At 42.1% G+C, this 22,237-nt stretch overlaps 1 long non-coding RNA gene and 1 pseudogene across 3 annotated transcripts; one reads left to right on the top strand and one right to left on the bottom strand.

Annotated features, from left to right (window-relative positions):
* Positions 1-1,007: 1,007 nt before the first annotated feature.
* LOC136791964 (uncharacterized) lies at positions 1,008-21,394 on the top strand. Of its 3 annotated transcripts, none has more exons than XR_010840360.1 (5): positions 1,008-1,134; positions 11,102-11,178; positions 12,154-12,369; positions 15,471-15,594; positions 21,207-21,394. It is a non-coding gene; the product is annotated as an uncharacterized lncRNA (long non-coding RNA). The 3 variants fall into 3 exon arrangements; XR_010840359.1 differs by having other exon boundaries at positions 1,008-1,138; XR_010840358.1 differs by lacking the exon at positions 1,008-1,134 and adding an exon at positions 9,505-9,686.
* Positions 20,397-21,107, bottom strand: LOC131754787 (RING finger protein 11 pseudogene; annotated as a pseudogene).
* Positions 21,395-22,237: the final 843 nt, after the last annotated feature.

The following is a 22,237-nucleotide window of genomic DNA, read 5'->3' as shown; positions in this document are numbered from 1 at the left end:
AACGCATGCACATATAAACATGTGTATACATATATATATAACATGTATACACATATACAGATTAATAGGCTTGTATATATTCAGTATTTTTACATATATAATTTTGTTTTAAGGAGTTGACTCATGTGACCTTGAGGCAGGCAAGTCAGGGCAGGACTCTGGGCTGGAGACACAGGGAAGAGCTGATGTCCCAAGCCCACTGGAGGAACAGCACCCTCTTCCTATGGAACCTCATTTTTCTCTCCCGTCCTTCAACTGATGCACGAGGCCCACCCACGCCGAGACATTGACAATCTCCTTTTCGCAAAGAGGACCAATTTCAGTGTGAATCTCTTCTGAAAAATACCTTCCTGGCCACATCTGGAATAATGTTTGTGTTTGCCGGGGCCCCACGCAGTGCGCACATGAGATTAACCATCGCCGTGCTGATGATGACACTTTATTTTCTCCCTTGACCATTGTCACTACTATTCCAATTAAAATGGCAGTGCCATGAGGGCAGGGCATTTCCTTTTTTGCCAGTACTGAGCGTCCAGGGTCTGGTGCGTAGCACAGGCTAAATACACGGCATTTTTGTGAACAGACGCCGGGATTCCGGCTGTCATATTTAATGAGGAATTATAGTCTTATTTTGGGGCCGGGGGCGGGGTCACGGTACGTCAAGGGCGGGAGTCGAACCCGCCACTCCAGGCCCCGAGGGGTCTCGGGCCGGTGGGGGTGGCCGGGGGCAGCCGAAGACGTGCGTGCGTGCGTGAGAGCGGGCGAGTCCACGGGGCGGGGCGCGCGCGCCGCGAGTGGTTCATCCAGGCCCTCGGCTCATTGTGCTCGCCTCACGCCGGCCCGAGTTCGCGGCAGCGCTGGAGGCCCCGGGCCTGTGACCACAAAGAGTGAGCCGGGGGCCGGACGGGAGCGCGGCGGCGGTGGCGGCTAAGGCCCAGGCCAGGCCCCCTCCCCTCAGCCTCCCGCCCGCCCGCCCTTCTGCCCCGCCTCCGTCAGCGGCGCCGCGGCCCTCTTCCTACCGCCAGACTAGCACGGTGCGGGGGCCGCGCGCGAAGACATGGCAGAGAAGCTGGAGCTGAGGCTGTAGTCGCCCGTGGGGACCGAGCCCGCCGTGTGCCCGTGGCCACTGCCGGTGTACGTAAGTGCCGCCCGTCCCCTCCTCCGGGACCCCCGCCCCTCTTCCCCCAGGGCACGCGCTGAGCCCACCGAGAAACGGAGCGAGTCAAGTCGCCAGACCCTCTTTGGAGCCCCCCTTCCTGCCCCGCCGTGGTTCTCCGCGGCCGCTTGCAGCCCCCGCGTGCAGGGTGGGCAGAGGGGAGCCGGCGCCGGCCGGGGGCGCGGACTCGGCCGCGGGGACCCCCCGCTTCCGAGGGCCGCCCGAGCCTGGCTCCGGTTGGCTCTGCAGGCCTCGGGACCCTGGTCCTGGACTGCCGGCGGGGTGACCCTTCTGTACTTTATGATCTGACATGTAGGCTTTGTTTTTCCTGGTAGTTTATTCTTGGCGCTGTCAACGTGCTTAGTTTTTTTTTTTTTTTTTTTTTAATTTTTGAGGACACGCTTTCCTCCCTCTCTCCAGTTTTTTGTGTTTTTGTTTTGTTTTAGTTAGGCATTTTGTCCCTGTGATCTTTTTTTTTTTTTTTTTTTTTTTTTTTTGCGGTATGCGGGCCTCTCACTGTTGTGGCCTCTCCCATTGCGGAGCACAGGCTCCGGACGCGCAGGCCTAGCGGCCATGGCTCACGGGCTTAGTTGCTCCGCGGCATGTGGGATCTTCCCGGACCAGGGCACGAACCCGTGTCCCCTGCATCGGCAGGCGGATTCTCAACCACTGCGCCACCAGGGAAGCCCCTGTCCCTGTGATCTTGAGTGGCCTTTGGAAAATGACATGCCAAACGGAAATTTACACAGGCGTCCGGTGATTCCAGAAATGCAGGGTGTCCGGCCAGGTGGGCACCGGCGTCTCGTCCCCGGTGGCGGCGTGGTGCGCGTGTTCTTGTCTCAGGGTTTACGCTTGGGCCCCGCAGCCCACCTTCGGGAGGGAAAGCGCAGCGGGCGCCTTGGGCCGGCGCGTTTGTAGCGCCCTTTGGTGCGCTTGGCCTGCAGGGGACCGGCCTCCAGGGGACCCGGCGGGGAAGCCCGCGCGTCCCGCCCCTCGCGCGGGCTCCGTGTGTGTTAGGTTGTGGAAACTGTGTCGCAGCCGTGGGCGGGGTCGGGACGCTGGGACCGCCTGGGAGCCTATGTTGACTCTGGGCCCTGGTTCTCCGCAGTTATCTGAGGTCTGAGGGTTTCCAGCCCGCCACTGCGCACTGGCGCGTTCTATTTTGCTCTTCCTGTGCCCGGAGGCGCGGCTGAGCCTGGGCTCTGGCTGTTCCGGTTGGGTAACTCCGGGTGGCCCGGGTGAGCGGTCTGAGCAGTGGGCAGGGCGCGGAGACATCCCAGGGGAGGTAAACTGAAAGTGGGGAGAACCGTCAGAACTCCAGCTGATCCACTCGCCTCGCCTCCCCGCCCCTCTTACTGCACTTGTCATGTATGGGTTGGCTGGCCGGCGCATTTTTCAAAATGTAATCATTTGTTTATCCTTCGTAGCCGTGAAGCATAGTTCACTTGTTCACAGTTGTAGCAGTTTTGACAGATGATCGTCGTCAGGTGGCAGAGCAATCCTGTCATCCCATTTGCTGCCCTTTGGCGCCAGCTTGCCTCTAGCCTCTTGGCCGCTAATCTCCTCTCTGTCCCTAAGGTTTTGGCTTTTCCAGAAAGTCGGGTAAAGGGAACAACAGCACGTAGCGTTTTGATTCTGGCTGCTTTGGCTCAGCAAAACCTATGCGAGATTCATGCCTGGTTGGTTTGTTGTTGTTGTTGTTGTTTTAAGTATTTATTTATTTAGTTATTTACTTGGCTGTGCCGGGTCTTAGTTGCGGCACATGGGATCTTCATTACCGTGTGCAGTATCTTTTAATTGCGGTGTGCGGGATCTAGTTCCCTGAGCAGGGATGGACCCCGGGCCCCCTGCATTGGGAGCGCAGAGTCTTAGCCACTGGACCACCAGGGAAGTCCATCATCCCTGTTGTTGCAGGTATGAGACGCCACTCACTTTTCTGGCTGTGTTGTATTCCATTTTCTGTTTGTCCATTCGCCTGCGGGTGGCAGGACTTGTGGGATGTTTCCAGTTTTGAGGGGATCAGGAATCAAGCTGCTGTAAATATCCCAGGGCAGGTTTCCATGTGAACTTGGGTTTTACCTCACTTGAGAAAATACTCAGCAGTGGGACTGGGGTCTGTGCTAAGTGTATGTTTAACAACCCTTCTGCATCTTAGAAATTGGTTATTTTTCAGTAGTGGAAGAGCTTAGAAATGGTGGGAAGTAGGGATCAAAGTTCATACTTTTGCATATGGCTATCTAGACACAATATCCATGTCCTACATGCTTCCAGCAGCATTTCTCAAGAAGACTATCCTTTCTCCTCAAAATTGGCTTTGCAGCTCTGTCGAAAAATCAATTGTCCTTATATGTGTGGATATGTTTCTGGGATCTACGTTCTATTTGATTGACTTCTTATATCTGACTCTTGGTTATAATATATTCTTTCACTGATTTCTTTTCACTTGCTCATGTAAATAGTCTCCCAGTAATATAGCCTTACCATTTTACTGGACATACCTAGGTATACCTGAAATGCATTTGATAAATCGATGGAACTTGCACTCAAACTAGGGTTACTTTCCAAAAACACTGAAAATATTGAGGTGTAAACACGATGTCTTCTATAGCCTGCCTGCCTCAACCAAGTGTATGTTAACACATTCCCACAAGGTATTTTGCATGTGTATGGCGCTGTTGAGTCTGGGGAGTATGAGAGTGGTATGTCCTGTCTATCCCAAAAGATGATCATAGGACACAAAGGAAACATTAAGGAAATAGATAGGAAGAGTCAAATGCCAAATATTTCTAATGTGTTTTTAATATTTACATTGAGATAAATAAGCAAATTATTGTAAAATAAAATACAAAAATGTAGAGAATAATTCAAAATGCTCTTTCTGGCCAGATGAACAAGATACTAGGAATAAATAGAGGAATTTTCTGGAACCAGCTTGTCTTTCCATTTTTTTAATCACCATTGAGTGATGGGGTTGTGTTTTATTCAGTCTATTGTACTTGTGGTTGTGAATAAGATGGAACTCCTCTCAAAAAGAGAAATGAGCACAGAATATATGTTGACAGCTTTTCTAAAACATTTTTTCACGTTCTGACTCATTTTTCTTTGTATTGGCATTTCAAGGGATTTTGATTTTTAATTTGACTCTTAAGAAACCTTGATAACTTCAGTGAAATCCCATGAAGATAATATAAACAACTGCAATGGAAAATGAAAAGATGATAATAGCAACCAGCACTGTGATATTTCTTGTCAGTGTTCTTTAGAATTTAAAATAGTAACAAATCCCGTATTAATTTGACTTTTTGAACTTTGGCCTTTACTTTGGTGGAAGAAGTTCCTTTCACTTTGCTTATTATCTGTTTGCAATGAAGAACAATTAATGACCATACTTTGATTTGATCATCTTAGAGTAGTATCGAGGGAGGATAGTTATGCAACTATTTATATATCTATGGGTTCAAGGAAGTTTAAAGGCTTGATATTTGAATGCTGTGGAATGTAGCCTCCTTTCCCAGAGGGAAATGAACATATACATGTGTACTTAATGTAGTTTAAAATAAAGCAACACCTGTTGGTAGAGGCATCTTCTATTCCAGGCATGTTTAGGTATAGGGAAGGGGAACAAGAGCTATAAAACATAATTCTTGTCTATAAGGAGTTTACAGTTTAGGGGGGCTGAGGGCACTCCATGACTCAACGAGGATCAGCCTGATGCAGGTGGCTACAAGGTCACCTTTGGATAAACTCTGCTTTAGGAAAGACCAGCCTATTCTCATTCTGTTAAACTCTTTAATGTGGTGTCCAATAAACCTGAATATCAAGCTCAAATGCCACTTTAGAAATGTTTCCAGGGGGGCTAACAGCCAACAAGTTAATATGATTCCTCCACACTTGACACAACTCACCAGAGGTCTTGAATTCGGTGAGCATATGGACCTCCTTTAAGAAAGATCACCATTTAAACTTGGAATGCTAAGTTCTAAGAGAATGAAGTAAGTAATAAGTGATATTCAGGTTCAGAGGTGGAAGAGAAAAGAGGTCTCACCTTGAATAGAACATTATGTTGGATTCTTCAAAGTGGCAAACAATAAGGAGAACACTAACTAACTAAGACTCTGAATAAGTTGAGAATTAAGATGCAAGCCTAAGATGGAGGTCAAAATGTCCCCTAGATTTAAGGGTACACTTAGGCTGAAAGGGAAACTATTGAAAAAGATGTAGAAAATGCTAAATATTTCACAAAAATTTATTAGAACTAATAAAACAACTTAGCAAAGTTTGTTTGCAGAATATGAAATCAACATATACGCATCACTTGCATTTCTGCACATTAACAATGAACCATCCGAAAAAGAAATTAGGAGAACAATTCCATTTACAATAGCATCAAAAAGAATAAAATACTTAGGAAGAAGCTTAACCAAAGACATGATAGACTTGTACACTGAAAACCACAGCGTTATTGAAAGAAATTAAGGAAGACATAAATCAATGGAAAGACATCCCATGTTCATGAACTATTGTTTAAATGTCCATATTACACAAAGCTACCTACAGATTTAATGCTATGCCTATCAAAATCCCCTATTTTTTGCAGAAATAAAAGAAACGACTCCAAACTTGATATGTAACCACAAAGGACCCTCCAAAACCAAAGCAAGCTTGAAGACCTCACACTTTCTTTGCAAATGAAGTGTCCTTGTTATTGTGGGTTAAAAATCCAAAGTCCTAAAAGTCCATAAATTTTCCTCCTACATTTACATTTTGGTTCAGTCTCAGTGACAGGGCTTTCAGTGCCTGGGTGGCATTGAGGGCTCCTTCAATATCTGTAGCTTGGACATCTGTCACTGACATGGTGTGGGTATCTCAGAGCCTGGGCTCTTTTACCAGTTGATCAAGTCCGGCATGAACCATGCTCAGGAGGGCCCCACGCTTGCTTGGTTTCATGCTCTGCTATTTCTGTCTTGAAATTCTTGATGATTTTATCTTTGAACTTACGTTTTGTAAGTAAAGTTTACGGGAGAATAAAATATACCCATGAGCAGAGGAGACATGTGCAATATGTGTGTGTCTACCACAATTCCAGCTGCCGTATTCACATCTAGTTTTTACCCTGCTTATGGTGTGCTTTCCATGACATGCTTATTTGGTACCCATTTGGAGTCTTACTGAGTTCCACCAGAATTCTGTGCTACTGGTCACATCCAAGACTAAGTCAAGGTGTTAACAGCTTCGCGAGGCCATGCTTTCCATTTGAATCTGAACTTACTGCTAACACAGAAAGAAAGCAGTTGTGTTTTAAGAAACAAGAATGTCCAAGGAATCTTATCATATCCTTTCTTACTCGTGTTACTTCCCAATATTAGCCAAAGACTTCTGCTGAAAAAGATGACATATATGAAAAAGAGAAGAGAGAACAACCCACAGAACCCATTTAGGGCTCACCCTAATCTAGCATGATGTCATCTTATCTCGATTCTATCTGAAAAGAGACTTTACTTGGGCACATTGACAGGTTCCAGGTGAACATGAATTTGGGGAGTACACTATGCACCCCAGTGCAAATACTTTCAACAACACTTTTTGTTTGCAGTTTGAACAAGAGGTGCTCTATTTTCATTTTGCACTGGAGCCCACACACTATGTCACTTTTGACTGTTAGAGCCCATGTGGGAAAAGGGGGTTTCATGAGACAGCCAAGTGAGTCTGTCAACTGAATTCTAGAATTATCCAGACTTACCCACTTTGTTGCAGCAAGTTGGTTCCAGGCAAACCCATGTGAGAGGGGCGTGTCCACAGTGGAGCAGAGAACTTTTGTCTCCTATCACCAGACTCACTCCCAAGATGAAGGAAAGAAGAGCTTAGCAAAGCATGGCCAGTTATTCTCCCCAACTTTGCCCGTTAAGTCGGTCACCTCACCTAGCCAGTGTCAGTGAATATAAGAGCAGGGAGGTTAAAAGTTATACTAATCAAATTCCCTTCCCATGGTGGTACTTACACGATACTAGTATGTGATGTGAGGCTAACAACTTACTAAATACCTGCAAGCCAGATCAGTATCTCATTTCTCTCTACTTCCATGGAAATCAAGGGACCCATAGCTACTGCAGGTTAGAGTGGGTGGTGTGAGATTGGGGGAAGCGTGGTAAGACACATTTTGGTATCAGTAAAATGTTGACCTGTTAAAATATTCAGTTCCAACATTCAATTCGATTTAGGCAAACCCTTAGTTAAGTTTTTGCTGGTTCCGAGCCTATGTAACCTATTTTCTCTCCCTAGTTCCAGCCATTTAACTTTAGCTTGCAGGCTCAGCATCATCTTAACCTCTAAAAGAATCTTACATGTAGGAGGAAGAAACTAAAGAGCTCTATTTCAACACTAAGGAACATCAGGCCCTACCCTGACCTAAACCTTGATTCTGATACTTAGGGTATTGTCTTGTCCCGTATACCCACTTCCTGCATTTTGAACCCATCAGGTTAACCGAGACCTGTCTTGGTGTAACATTCCCAGTTCATCTACCCCTGAGGCTCTCCTGAATTCTTCCGATTGTGACATTGTGATTGATTTAAATACTGGAATCCCTCAAACCTTTGCATGGTTCCTGAGGCCCTATCAGATACTGGTAGATTTGGTTAGTGTCAAATACTTAGCTGTCTGATTCTCCAAATATCCTTTGCTCCTATATTTTCCATCCCAGCATACTACATACCCATGAAGGCATTGTTTTATCTCATGTTGGACCTACTCCCATCCAGAGGCCTTCACTTTGCTAGTTCCCATACTTTCTGGAAACCCTGTTATGGCCAGGTCTGGATTTTTTGGCGTTCCTCCGCAAAGCCTGTACCTTTTAGCAAGCTGGCTATAAGACCCACATAGATTTTCTAGTTTCTAAGAGGTTTATGTCACAATTTGTACATTGTCATGTGTGTAGATATTTGTATCATTTGTACTTTTTGGCCAGTACGTGCCTATTGGATATTTTTCATAAATTGCAAAAGAATATTATATGACTTAGCACCAACTTGAATGTGCCTAATTGTAAGTTTGTAAACTCTGTTGAGCTGACATGTATCTTTTCTTTATCCAAATAGTAATTTACTAATATTGTCCCATTTGTAATTATGTGGAAGTTTTCAGAATTGTAAATAAATGCTTGTGGATTGAAACTTGGTTAGACGATGACTGTCCCAGATACGTTGAAGCTAGTGACCTTCTTACTCATTCATTCACTCATTCAATAATTGTGACCTTCCTGACTCCGTTTACCCAGCTCAAATGGTTGTGAAGGTTACTAACCGTGTATGTATGATACTTTCAGAAATTAGAAACTAAAAAGTAAAACTAACAGAAAACATTTCCTATTATAAATAACAATGGAATTTAGTATGCTATTATACCTTCAGACCCTACTGTAGGACATGCTGTTCTTTGCTGTTCCACTTGTGGCAGGATTCATAGTTTTTCTAAGAGGTACAGATCACTGTGCCTGATACTGTGAGCAAATGTTATACGTTAGCTCCACTCTTGTCTCTCTCAGGCATTTTTTGGTATTGTGTAAAACGTAAATACATACTGTCAACCTCCTGAATGCTACCAGGCACATAATAGGAACCCAATAAATGTTTCACTGTGAGTGGAGTATAAGTTGATAGAATATTTTCGAATGTTGATTAGGCAGATTAGATTGATTGAAAATCTTTCAATATTTTATGTTTGCATCTCTTTCATTCCAGAAATTCTATGTCTAGAAATTTATATATAGCTATATACATGTATAAAGATGTTCACATTGCAGCCTATCTGTAACAGAGGACAGAAACAAACAAAAAACCCCCAACTGAAAACAACTAAAAGTCCATGAATGTTGGACTGGCCATGTAAATTATGTAATGTTACGCAGCTATTAAAGAGAATAGAATGGATGTACACATAAATTGACTGGGAAAATCACTATCCAAGACAGATTGTAGACTATGTATAGGATGCTGCTCTTCTATAAAATACAGGATATCCATTACGTACAAATACTTACATACAAGATACGACAAGTGTGAATGTAAGCACTTGGGAAATATCTGAAAGAACCACACAAGAATCTGGGAGAGTGGGACAACTTTCCATGTCCCTTATGACTGGAATTCCGAAGGATACACACACGAACTAATAGACCTCTCCTGCCATCCTCCGGCTTCGCAGGGAATTGCAGGCGTCCGAGTCCTCTACTAATCAAACGTCTCAGTCGGCCGGTGTGATGACGTCATCGCGACTGGCAGTGGCGCATGCGCAGTAGAAGGCGGTCCGCGAGCTGCGTGTGTTTGTGCCTAGGCACCTGTGGTTCGGGGGCCTTGTTCTGGCACCCGGGTCGCCGGGTTGGCGGCTTTGTCATTCGTGGCGTTGGGTGGGCGACATCTTGGGGGGTCACATGAGCCAGTGGCATCATGCCCGTGAGCGCTGGAGTCAGGATCGCGGCTTTTCCGGCCGGACGTTCATCGGCCAAGAGGAAGGGCGGAAAGGACATCCCGGAAAGGTAATACGCCTTGGCCCGTGGGCGTTGCGTGTAGAGCTCAGAGCCCCAGGGCCTGGGCTTCGTCTCTTGTGCTGTCTCCTGTCACTGTTGGCCCCGCGCGCTGCCCCGTCCGCGTCCGTGCTGTGCTAGGGGATTTTGGTCGTCTCGCGGCTCAGTTCACAGTAGCTGAAAGCGACAGTGTGTGATGTTCTGATTTGCCCCCATCGTTTTAAAAGGGAGGCTCTAGTCATTGCTCCTCGGGTAAAATGCAGAGGGACTGCTTTTGAAGATGGGACTGTCAGTGTTGCGGACACTCCTTAATTACCAAAATAGAATCCCCTTCAATTCCTCAAGCTGTGTTGTTTTGGCACAGAAAATGTGAGTAAGAGGAACTGGAAGTAAGTTTGAGTGAAAAAACGCACCGGTACCGCCGAATTTTCAATCGAAACAGTTGATCTGTGTTGTCTCTAGGAATTATAAAGGGCGTACTGTTGCTTCCTAACCGGTGTCATTTGAGAGATCTACCTCTGTACGTTCAAATGATTAATTTGGAGACTTTGCTCATGTGTGCAGTAAACCCTTTAATTCCCTAAGACCTTCCTTTCCTCCATGTCATACCCCATAAAGCCCGCTTCAGTTTATCTCCTGAATTTCTTTTGAATCTGTCAACTCTTCCTCAACATCTAATACTGAACTTGCCTGTCGGTTGCAATTAGGTCCTAACTAGCGTCCATATTTCTTGTTTCCTTCCAGTCCGTTCTTCACAAAAGAAACCTTAACAGCAAGTTGGAGCATTGCTCATAACCATCGCTCCAAAACATTGTTTTGAGAATAGAAAACCAACTGTTGGCCTTCAAGTCTCTGCGTGGTCTAGAATCTTCTCTGCTTCTCTAGCCCCATCTTGTGCCACTTTTGTCCTCACTTTCTATGCTTCAGACACACTGAATTAACCTTAGTTCTAACTCATCTTACAGAAGTCACTTCAGATATTAGTTTTCACTGTGATTCCTAGCATTAAGGAATTTTGTTATTAGGTTTTGTATGAGGACTAAAAATGAACTGGGAAGTGGAAGAATTGAGTTTAAACTATTTCAGTCAACACGCGTGTATTCATGATACCTTAGTAGTCAACACCGGGCTAGGTTTTATCAGGGATACAGAAGTTGTGGGCGTCTCTGGTTTTAGATATCCCTTATTTGTTGAGACCTTTGCATTGTTTAGTTGCCTTTTATCTGTTTTCATGACGGGAAAACAGGAACAAGGGAAGTATAGGTTATTACTGGGGGGGGGTTGAATAAGTGGAGCAGCACAATGCAAAGCAGAAAGAGGAGAGAGACCTAGTATAGAGGGATATGATATCCATTTTCAAGGCGCGTTCATCCTATGCAGGGAGACAGCCTAAGATAAAATTTGCCTAACAAACAATATATTATTAGGTGGAAAGAGTATCTTCCAGTTGGACAGTGGATGCCCTGGAACTCGTTGCATTGCTTTCAAAGTTCCTTTAAAAAAGGTAAGCGAAAGTTAATACCGTATGCTTCCAGAAATCTGAATTCACCATATAGAGCCCTGGCTCTCAACCCTGTCGTAGTCCATTTTCCCTTTTTATAGCAAATACTTTTTAATACCTCCTTTACTATCCAGAAATGGAATTCATAGATAAACACAGCCTACTTTTGTATTTAGTGTAAAAAAAAACCCAATGGAATGCCCTAACTATAAATAAAGAAGAAAATACTTTATAAGAAAGTAATATGTATCTCAGTATGTAAATGTTTGGGGATGACTATACTAGAAATAAAGAAATAGTCAGGTACTTGTACCATGAATGCAATAAACTATGGACTTTGATTGATAATGACGTGTCAGTGTTGGTTCACGAATTCTAAGAAATGAAGCACACTGGTATGGCACGTCGATAATGGGGAAGGCTGTGTGGGGTGAAGGAGAGAGGGTATAAGTGGGAACTGTGTGCTTTTTACTCAGTTTTGCTGTGAATCTCAAAGTGCTCTAAAAGTAGTCTACTAATTTAAAAAGAAAAGTGTGTTGCTGGCACTTGAATAACCAAACAGATCAATGGAACAGAGTACATATATAAGGCAAATACATAAAAGAATATTTAGCAGTGAAAGCCATCCTTCATATAGGTGGATATTCAAGAAGTGTTTATGTGTCTATTTACAGGCACTCTGCTTGGAGCTGGCGATACAGTGGTAGGCAAAATTGATGTGGTCCCTGCCTTCTGGGAGTTTACAGTCTGGTTAGGAGACCAACATGAAATAAACAAACAGAAGTAAATGTCTAGAAGTGAGCTTATTTTCTTGTGTCTAATCTCTCTGGAAGAAAGGATTGTAATATCGCTTGTAAATTCCAGAGCAGGAAACTTTACTTGGAATCTCATATGTTAGCATCACAGGGTTTGAATAAATGGATAATATAATAAAGGATTTTAAACACATGTTCTTTCTTATTTTATTCTTTCTGACAGAGTTTTGAAATGAATCTTGCTCCAAAATGTTTTTCCCGCTTGGATCTTTTTTAACAAACTCCAAGAACAGAATGAAGAAATTGGGCTGATTATTGACTTAACATATACTCGCCGCTATTATAAGCCAGAAGTAAATGGAACCCGTAATTGAAAATGACCTTCTTTCTGATACTGTAATAATTCATAGTAATTCAGTACTTATCATCTTATGCTAAGGTGAATCCTGTTCTTCTTTCATGGGTTCAAAACAGGAAGCTAGTGGTTTCCTTAAATACACATTTCTAATTCCTGTTTCAAAATGAGATGAAAGATATGAATTGAACTATCATATTTGGCAGTAGACTCTAGATGTGCTTAAGAAATTCTATAAGCTTCCATGTTCTATATTTTGAAAATGAAGTAAATTTTAGTAAGAATAGTAGTAGCCTGAAAGGAAAGAAAGGTATGTCCATTATGTCTTTAGCACTTATTTTCAGCAGTAGCCTGAGCATGTTTAAGCATCACAGTAAAAGACAATTGTTCTCTAAGTTTTATGCTTTCTTTTCCTAATACCTTCTGATACAGTACAGAAACCCATATATTCTCTTGGCCCATGTAGGACATACCAGTGCCAAAGAATTATCCTTCTTCTGACGTGTTCCATGGCCTTGGGAGACAGTAACACCTAATGTTTGTTAATATTTGTATAGCAGTTTGCCATTTAGAAAGTTGTTTCATATCCATTGACTTAGCTAATCTTCACAAGAATCCTTTGCTGTTGAAGTGGAAGTAGTACTGATATCTCCTACTGAGTGCTTACTCTGCACTAAGCTCAGAGGATAGACAACTACAATTACTAATTTTACAGACGACGAAACTGACTCTCAGAAAAGGAAGAATTGAAATTTCAACTCAGTTATTCCTCTATTTTTATTGTGGTAAAATATACGTAAATCCTATTTATTTTAACCATTTATAAATATGCAGTTCAGTGGCATTAACTACAGTCACAGTGTTGTGTAACCATCACCACCGTGTATAACCAAAACTTTTACATCATCCTCAACAAAAACTTTGTAACCATCAAACAGTAAGCACCCCGTTTTTCCTCCCACCAGCCCTTGGTAACCTCTATTCCATTTTCTGTCTCTATGAATTTGCCTGTTCTAGGTACCTCGTGTAAGTGGAATCTACAATATTTGTCCTTCTATGTCTGGCTTATTTCACTAAACCTAGTGTCTTCAAGGTTCATCCATCTTATAGCATGGAACAAAACGCCATTCCTTTTTTGGCGTAATAAATCCCACTGTGTGTATAATGTAGTTTGTTATTCATTGGTTGATTGACACTTGGGTTGTTGCCACCGTGTAATTATTGTGAATCATGCTGCTATGATCATTGGTGTACAGATATTTGTTCAAATCCCTGCTTTCAGTTCTCTTAGATATGCAGTGTAGGTAGTAGCAGAGTTGTTGTATCATATGGTAGCTCTACGTTCAACCTTTGAGCCGCTTCCAAACTGTTTTCTACAGGGTCATCTTGTTTTTAAACAATGATCACAAATTTTAAACATCTACAAAAGTATACAAAATACTGTGAATGTTCCTTGTATACCCATGAACTCATCCAGCTTTAATATTTACCAACTGATGGCTGTCACATTTTATCTATACCCCCACCTGTTTCACCCTATTCCATAGTATCTTGAAGCAGCTCCAAGACAACATGTAATTACACCTATACATTTTTGGTATGTATATTTAAAATATAGGACTTGTATTCCTTAATATCATTTTTAATATTACATACCCAGTGAGTGCTCAAATTTGCAGTTTTCTCCTAAATGTCATAAAAAGTTGTTTTTAAGAATTTTGAATTAGATCCAAATAAGGTCCTCACTTTGCCGTTGATTGTTAGGTCTCTGAGGTCTTAGTTAATCTATAGGTTCTCCCTCCATGTCTCTCTCACTTTTTTTTTCCTCCTTGAATTTTATCTTTAAAGAAACCAGGTAATTTGTCCCATCTAGATTTGTTGATTACATTCCATGTGTTGTTAACATAACCTTCCATCCTTTTATTTTCTGTAAATTGGTTGTTGATCAGAATGAAGCTTGCATGTTTTGTTCTGGCAAGACAGTTTCATAGGTGGTGATGTGTTCTTCCATGGAGACATATAATTGTCTCTTTCTGTGATATTAGCAGTCACAGATGATTCATACCTCCATCCATTAATTCAGTTGAGGCTTCAAAAACTGGTGAATTCTGTTGTTCTTTTTTCACTTATTAGCTGGGTATATTTCTATCAGGAGAAGATTCCGTTCATCAACTACTTGGTTGCCCAGTTGTAGAGGCATAATTCCCTCTTTTTTTTTTCCAGTACGCAGGCCTCTCACCGTGGTGGCCCCTCCCGTTGCGGAGCACAGGCTCCCGACGCGCAGGCTCAGAGGCCATGGCTCACGGGGTCTAGTCGTTCCGCGGCATGTGGGATCTTCCCGGACCGGGGCACGAACCCGTGTCCCCTGCATCAGCAGGTGGACTCTCAACCACTGCACCACCAGGGAAGCCCTCTTCTTTTATTTAGCAGTTTTCAAAGTAATGAGTTGATTGACAAATATCCTCCAGTGGTGACCAATCTTTTTAAATGTATTTATTCATATCACCGTGGACTCCATTACAGTTATTATTCTGAATGAGGCCCTGTTTTTGGCTAGTTGGAGCTTCTCAGTGACTGCTGAGTCCTTTTGATATGACATCAGTTGTTTCTAGACTTTTTCAGTGGTCAGAGCTGGGAGATATGTATGTTTGTTATTAATATAAAATATGTCATAGGTACATACTGCTACTTTCCATTTAAATTCAGAACTACAGAATTTTTACTTATCCTTTTCTGTCTTCTATTGATAGTCTACTGTCTCCCACCCCGAGAATACCAGTTCTCAACAATGCCTGAAATTTGCTCTATTTCCTATTTCGAATCCAAGTTCTTCTGACTCTATTCTACTATTCTACTTTAATCACAGCCGCTTTGTGGCCCTTGAAATATAAGATAGAACATAAATGTAGGTGGAACTGTTTATATCCTTTTGAGTTACATGTGCATTCATTCACATAGATTTGCTTTTCCTTTTGCATGCCTAGTAACTGTCCATTCTGCAGTTTTAATGAAAATCAAGTGATACTTACTGGTTAAAGCAGCTTTGGAAAAAATGGCTCTCATCAGAATGACTGACATATTAAGTTTAATGTACTCTCTTGGTTTATATTCTGCCTTCTCTAATTAAATTTTTATTCTTTCCTGACAAATGAAGTAATACATATTTTCATGGTTTTGCCTTATAGGACTTACCAGAAACTATTCGTTATTTAAGAATTTGTACAATTGGGCTTCAGGTGCCAGATGATGACACTATTTTTAAATTCCCATGTGCTGTTAATGGGTTTTTGAAAGAAAATAAAGATAATGGTGAGTTGTTTCTGTTTTTTTTTCCTTTACCTGAACTTTGGTATGCATTTTGAGTGGGGTTGGGGATTTTTAACATTTTTAATAGTTCTGACATTAGGCCTGTTGTGTTTGGTAACATTAAGGTGGAAATGTCTGAAGGTGCTGATAGGGTATGGTGTTTTTCCTGTTTATGGTCACAAACAACTTAGTTTAGTTTGGAAGGTGATTTGTGTGAGAAGTATGAACTGAAGTAGCTTACTTACTCTTTTTAAAAAATTTGAATGGAAAATACATAAAAAGATAAAAATGTTCTTTTGTCTTATTTATTGGTTGAGATGTGGAAGAAAAGGTTAAGCCTCTCAGGTTCTTAGCGTATATAAAAGAGAAAAGAAAAAGCAAAGGTTCGGCGTGGGACACATCCCTAGAAGCAAAACAAAAGAGAGTGGACCAGAAGAGTGGCTTCGTTATCATATGTGTTTAAGATATTTTTGCTGCTTTTACCCTTTGGGTGCAAGTGAGGGAGAACACTGCCACCTCTTGTACGTATCTTCAGACAGGAAGAGCTTAGAAGGCTGGTGTTTTCTTGTTTCTGCTTTAAGATCTACTCTGTTGTTAGTAGGTCTTAATAGCGTCTGAATTGTAAGGATCCGCCTGCCTTTTTCTAGCATCTAACTGTCAGAAGGAACATGGTATTGGCTGTGTTTTCAGACTGAGGAACCTTTCGTCTGTGGAACACCAGTGACCCACAGGAGAAGGTGTTCATCTTGTCCTCTTTCTAAATTTAGCCTGAGGAGTGTGCACTTTATTAAATAAACCTGACAGACAGTACATATTCCATGTATATATAAAATGATGCACATATATACATAAAACAGGGAGTAGGGGAGAAGGAATAGAGACGGAGGTGGGAAGATAGGGGATAGGAGTTGAGAGAGAGAAGGAGACACTGGAATTTCAAGATAAATTTTCATTCTGTAACCTGGTTGCTTAATGCAGGTACTAGCTCTTAAACATCTTTAGACCTATACACAGATCTTCCCTGTACTTTAGCTTTAAAACTTGAGAGGCTTGTCCTTGCCTGTGATAAGCAGGGTGTCAAGAAAGGAGGCAAATTATCTGATTTGTGTAAACTGTAGTCACAGAAATGTTACCCCTTAGGATGTTAGGGTACAGCTGCTGGACTTCTTACTTCCTCCAGGCTCCTTTGTGTGTGTTCTGTCTGTTCCACATGGGCTAGAAGATCCTTACGAGTGCCTGAGAACACGTTTGTAAACCTTGATTGTTCACATGTTATACCAAGTGTAGTCCATTGCATATGCTGACTCGTGTGTGGGTCTTCTGCATGCAGTGGGCTAACTTCACCATGCTCTCTGCCATTGCAGTCTCAGGACCTTAGTTATGATCCGTTGGTGGTTTCCTCTGCTCTAAGCCCCTCCCACAGATGCCAGCCTCACTGATAATGAGGAGGAGACTCTACTATCCACTCCCTAGAATTGGTAGAGACTCAGAAAATAAATTGTTTTAGTAAACACCGAGAGCCTTATAGGTTTGTTGTTAGGGCACAGGGATACAGAGGTGACTAGAAGTCTTTGTTCAGTAGCAACTTGCAGTTATCTACAAAGGTAAACATGTAGTGACTATAAATGGGTTACTTATCATAAAAGAATCAAGTGCAGCAGGAAACTAGAGGAAAAATCGAGGAAGGCCTTACCGAGGAGACATCATTTGAGCTGGGTTTGGGGGAAGAGGATTTTGCCGGAATGAGGAAAGGACAACCCAGGTATTGGGAACAGGTACAGAAGGCACAGGGCTTGAACGTGTGCTCTGGAGGGGCAGCCTCTGGTTTGACTAGAGGGTAGTGTGAAAGGGCAAAGAATTCATACATTCATTTTCAGCAAATATTTGTATAACACCTTCTAAGTTGAAGGCACTGTTCTAGGAAGTAGGAAAGTAGGAAAAGAACAAAGTTCTTTCCCTTACGTACTTTATGTTCTAGTGGGGGAGAGAGATAAATAAATAAGTAAATATATGGAGTGTCAAGTGGTGCTAAATTCATTGGAAAATAACAAAACGGGAGGAAGAGGTGAGGGCATGTGGTAGGTGATCAGGGACACCTGTTTTATAGACAGACTTATTGGTGTCCACTGTACCCATGGTTTAAACAGGACTGGCTACCTCATCTGCAGGTGAGTTGCCAACCCCAAGAGGCAGACCATGTTTAAATTGTTCTGTTTCCAATAGAAATGTAAGCTAACGTAAGCTGAATGCAAAAAATAGAGTCAGAGAAATGTATGAAGTGGAAGGCAATTTTGCGCCCTACTCAGAGGTGACCACCAGTAATAATTTAGCACATATTTTTTCAGATGTAAAAATGCAGATGTAAGCATATACGATATTCCCTTGGTATCTGCAGGAGGATTGGTTTTAGGACTCCCCATGGATACCAAAATCCTCGGATGCTCACCTCCCGTATGTAAAATGGTGTAGTATAATTGGCCTTCCATATCTGCAGGATATGGAACCATTGGATATACAGAACTGACTGTACATGTGATTGAATGGTATAGTATTCAGACATTTTGGTTTATAATTTAATATATGGTGGACATCTTCCTAGGAAAATATTTGGAGACATCATTCTTATTTATTTATTATTATTTTTCCCTCCAAATTTGCTTTATGTAGTTGGATATAAATTAATGAACAGTTAAATGTCAAATCTTTAAGTGCTTATGACATACTAAATTCTTGTATAATGAACTTATGAAGAACCCTTCAAGAGACTTGTGTTTTGTATGTAAGAAAGTGTTAAGAGTCAAATATTCAACTCAATATAAAATAATAAGAAACACTTCTGATTAGTTAGGTTGAGATTGCTTCTCCGTGTAGTAATGAATGATTTTTTTAGCTGTAGTATCACTGAGCTGAACAAATATGTCACCTTCGAGTACATAAGGAAAAATACACACATGCTAAATGGGTAAAACATTACAACTCCATCTTTCCTAGACCATCTCTACTTCTAACACTTCAGAAGCTTAGAGATTCAGAGTGTTCTTACCTTAATTGCAAGAAAAATATAAAGGAGAAATTCCTTCTTTTTTGAGGTCACAACTGTGAAGTCGTGATTATACAAATTCTGCGTTTGTGTGCAAAACATGAAACACATTTATCTTCATTCTCCCTGCTTAGAATTGTCAGTCACCTAGTAGGACTTTCCTTCCAAGAAACAGAGACTGAGATGTGTTGTATATGACTTCAGTAAGCTCAGCACTACAATAAGAAGACATGCAGTATCCTTTTGCTGTGGTTCAAGACAGCAGGGAAGGAGGTCACAGGAAAGAATAAGTCAAAATTGTTACAACTGAGAAACTTTTCTCAGTTTAACCATGGTGCCTCTTTCATTTTTACATAAGCATGGTGGCATAATTCAAGCTCAATAAATCAGAATTCTTAATGTGGAAAATTTACCTTGACTTTTAATTATCACCATATTAACAACCAAAATGATTAGATGAAACACATAAGAAAGGGTAATGTTAAACCCGTTTACCAGAGTTAGTTTCTGGACACAGTAACTCATTTTTTCATGAGAAGAGGGACAATGAATCTCGGTTTGCTTACAAGCTAGGAGATCACTTTGAATTCTGCCTTTCTTAACTGCCAGTAGATATCGCACTTGTAACAGGTTATAAATAAACTGGTTTTCAAGCACAGAGCCAGCCCCAACAGTAAGAGTACACTATTTAAGAAGACCTAAGGCAATGAATTCCATTTCCAATGGAAAAAAAGAATCATATGGTCTTGGACAAACAATTCTGAATGGTTTGCTTTAACAGTTCCTTAGTAGTTCTTCCTTGCTCATAGAACTTTATGATTTTTTGAGGAGTGAAGCATTCAGCTTTAGTGGATAAATCCTTGTTAGGCTGAGACAATCATTATCCTATCCCTCTTTGCCATGAATTGTCTTATGAATGGTCATATCAATCTGTTTTGGCAAATGAGTAATTAGGGGAAGGCTGTTATTGTGCTTATGAGAATGATATTTTTCTCTGAAAAAAGATAAATAATATGCATTTGGAAAATGAGTATTCAGACTCTTTTTCTGCTCCCTCCTTGTTTTGTGAGAATATGATTCTTGGTTTTACAGCAGCCATCTTGTGACCCTGAGATGATCATATGCCAATAATGGCAAATGGTAGATTAGAAAGAACCAGCAAAGACAGAAAACAGCAACCTCAATAGTAACAACAATCACAGCCAAAGAACAATGGGACCTTAACTTGTGGAGTTCCTATAAAGTAAAAAATAAATGCTCTATGTTTATTCTAAAAAAAAGAACTATGCAAACAAGCTTAAAACTAGTTTTTTTGTGCCAGTGTTATAAAATGTAGCTTTAAATAAAACCTTGACCCAAATGCCAGTAACTTCAGAAAAGAATTTGGGTAGGGGGAAGAAGAAAGTTATCTCACTTAGGAAAAACAACCACTATCTTTATCCTAATCTTCCACACACGAGTGAAACATATGTAGCTGCTGTAACACTTTACACAATTCCTATGTACTGGAGCAATAACAAGATCTAAATACAATTATATTTTTAAACACTGGGTGAAGACTTTACATAAAAATAGCATCCTACTTTTCCCCCTAAATTTCTAAAAGATCACATACTTTTCCCCAACATCTGCAGCTGTTCAGGAGTTTTTAGGACAGTTTCATGCATGATCTTAATTCCCAGTCCCTGGCTCTTTGGGCTCAACGACAAAAGATCAAAACCACCAAAAATGATGGTTCACTTGAAGTCGGGTGAGAGACACTGGCTCACTTAGTCTCGTAGGACAGAAGCAGTGCTGCATCAACTGTCTCCATGCAGGAGGGGCATGTGAAGGCTCTCATCAGCCAGTCACCTGTACAGCCCAGGTGATCTGCATACACAGCAGTAATCCAATTGGGTTTGCATAAACAAAGTCCATCATACAGATCCCACACTCCCAGATCTTTAAAAAAAATATTTGTTTTATTTAATTAATTAATTTATTGGTTTGCACCGTGTCTTACTTGCAGCCGGTGGGCTCCTTAGTTGTGGCATGCAAACTCTTAGTTGCGGCATGCCTGTGGGATCTAGTTCCCTGACCAGGGAATGAACCCGGGCCCCCTGCTTGGGAGTGTGGAGTCTTTACCCACTGCACCACCAGGGAAGTCCCCCGGATCCTTTCTTCTGATCCATTTCTTCCAGGGTCATAAACTCCATCAGGCTGATGCTGTATGAGGCGTATTCTTTGAGCTATCCTAATTTGTTCCTCTCAGCTGAGTGGCTAGGCATGTCTGGCTAGGTGTTGGATGATAGATCAAAACTGGAACTTGATCCAGATATGGCAGTAGCGGCTCCTGATCCAGCTCCGTCCCCTTGCCAAAGCTAGCCCAGTCAGACTGAGACTTGTGAGGCATGGAGATGTGATCCGAAGTGGGGGAATTAAGGCAGTTCCCCATCTTCCGGGGCTTGAGTGTGTGATCTGTTGTGTGCTGTTTTGACAGTCTTCCAACCTCATTCTTTTTTAAAAATAATTAATTAACTAATTAATTTTATTTATTTATTTTTGAATTTTTAAAACTTATTTATTTTTTATACAGCAGGTTCTTTTTTTTGCGGTATGCGGGCCTCTCACTGTTGTGGCCTGTCCCGTTGCAGAGCACAGGCTCCAGACGCGCACGCTCAGCGGCCATTGCTCACGGGCCCAGCTGCTCCACGGCATGCGGGATCTTCCCGGACCGGGGCACGAACCCGTGTCCTCTGCATCGGCAGGCGGATTCTCAACCACTGCACCACCGGAGAAGCCCCAGGTTCTTATTAGTTATCTATTTTATACATATTAGTGTATATATGTCAATCCCAATCTTCCATTTCATCTCACCACCACCGACCCCCTTCCTGCCCCACTTTCCCCCCTTGGTGTCCATACGTTTGTTCTCTACATCTGTGTCTCTTTTCTGCCTTGCAAACCTGTTCACCTGTACCATTTTTCTAGATTCCACATATATGCATTAATATACAATATTTGTTTTTCTCTTTCTGACTTACTTCACTCTGTATGACAATCTCTTGGTCCATCCACGTCTCTACAAATGACCCAATTTCGTTCATTTTTTTTGTGTGCTATGCGGGCCTCTCACTGTTGTGGCCTGTCCCGTTGCGGAGCACAGGCTTCGGACGCACAGACTCAGCGGCCATGGCTCACAGGCCCAGCCGCTCTGTGCATCAGGGATCCTCCCAGACTGGGGCACGAACCCGTGTCCCCTGCATCGGCAGGCGGATTCTCAACCACTGCGCCACCAGAGAAGCCCCAATTTCGTTCTTTTTTTATCGCTGAGTAATATTCCATTGTGTATATGTACCACATCTTCTTTGTCCTTTCATCTGTCGATGGGCATTTAGGTTGCTTCCATGACCTAGCTATTGTGAATAGTGCTGCAGTGAACATTGGGGTGCATATGTCTTTTTGAATTATGGTTTTCTCTGGGTATATGCCCAGTAGTGGGATTGCTGGATCATATGGTAATTCTATTTTTAGTTTTTAAGTAACCTCCATACTGTTCTCTATAGTGGCTGTATCAGTTTACATTCCCACCAGCAGTGCAAGAGGGTTCCCTTTCCTCACACCCTC

The sequence above is a fragment of the Kogia breviceps genome, chromosome 4 (genome assembly GCF_026419965.1).
Source record: "Kogia breviceps isolate mKogBre1 chromosome 4, mKogBre1 haplotype 1, whole genome shotgun sequence".
Lineage (NCBI taxonomy): Eukaryota > Metazoa > Chordata > Mammalia > Artiodactyla > Physeteridae > Kogia > Kogia breviceps.
The sequence above is the reverse complement of the archived record's forward strand: the minus strand, read 5'-3'. Positions and strand labels throughout refer to the sequence as shown.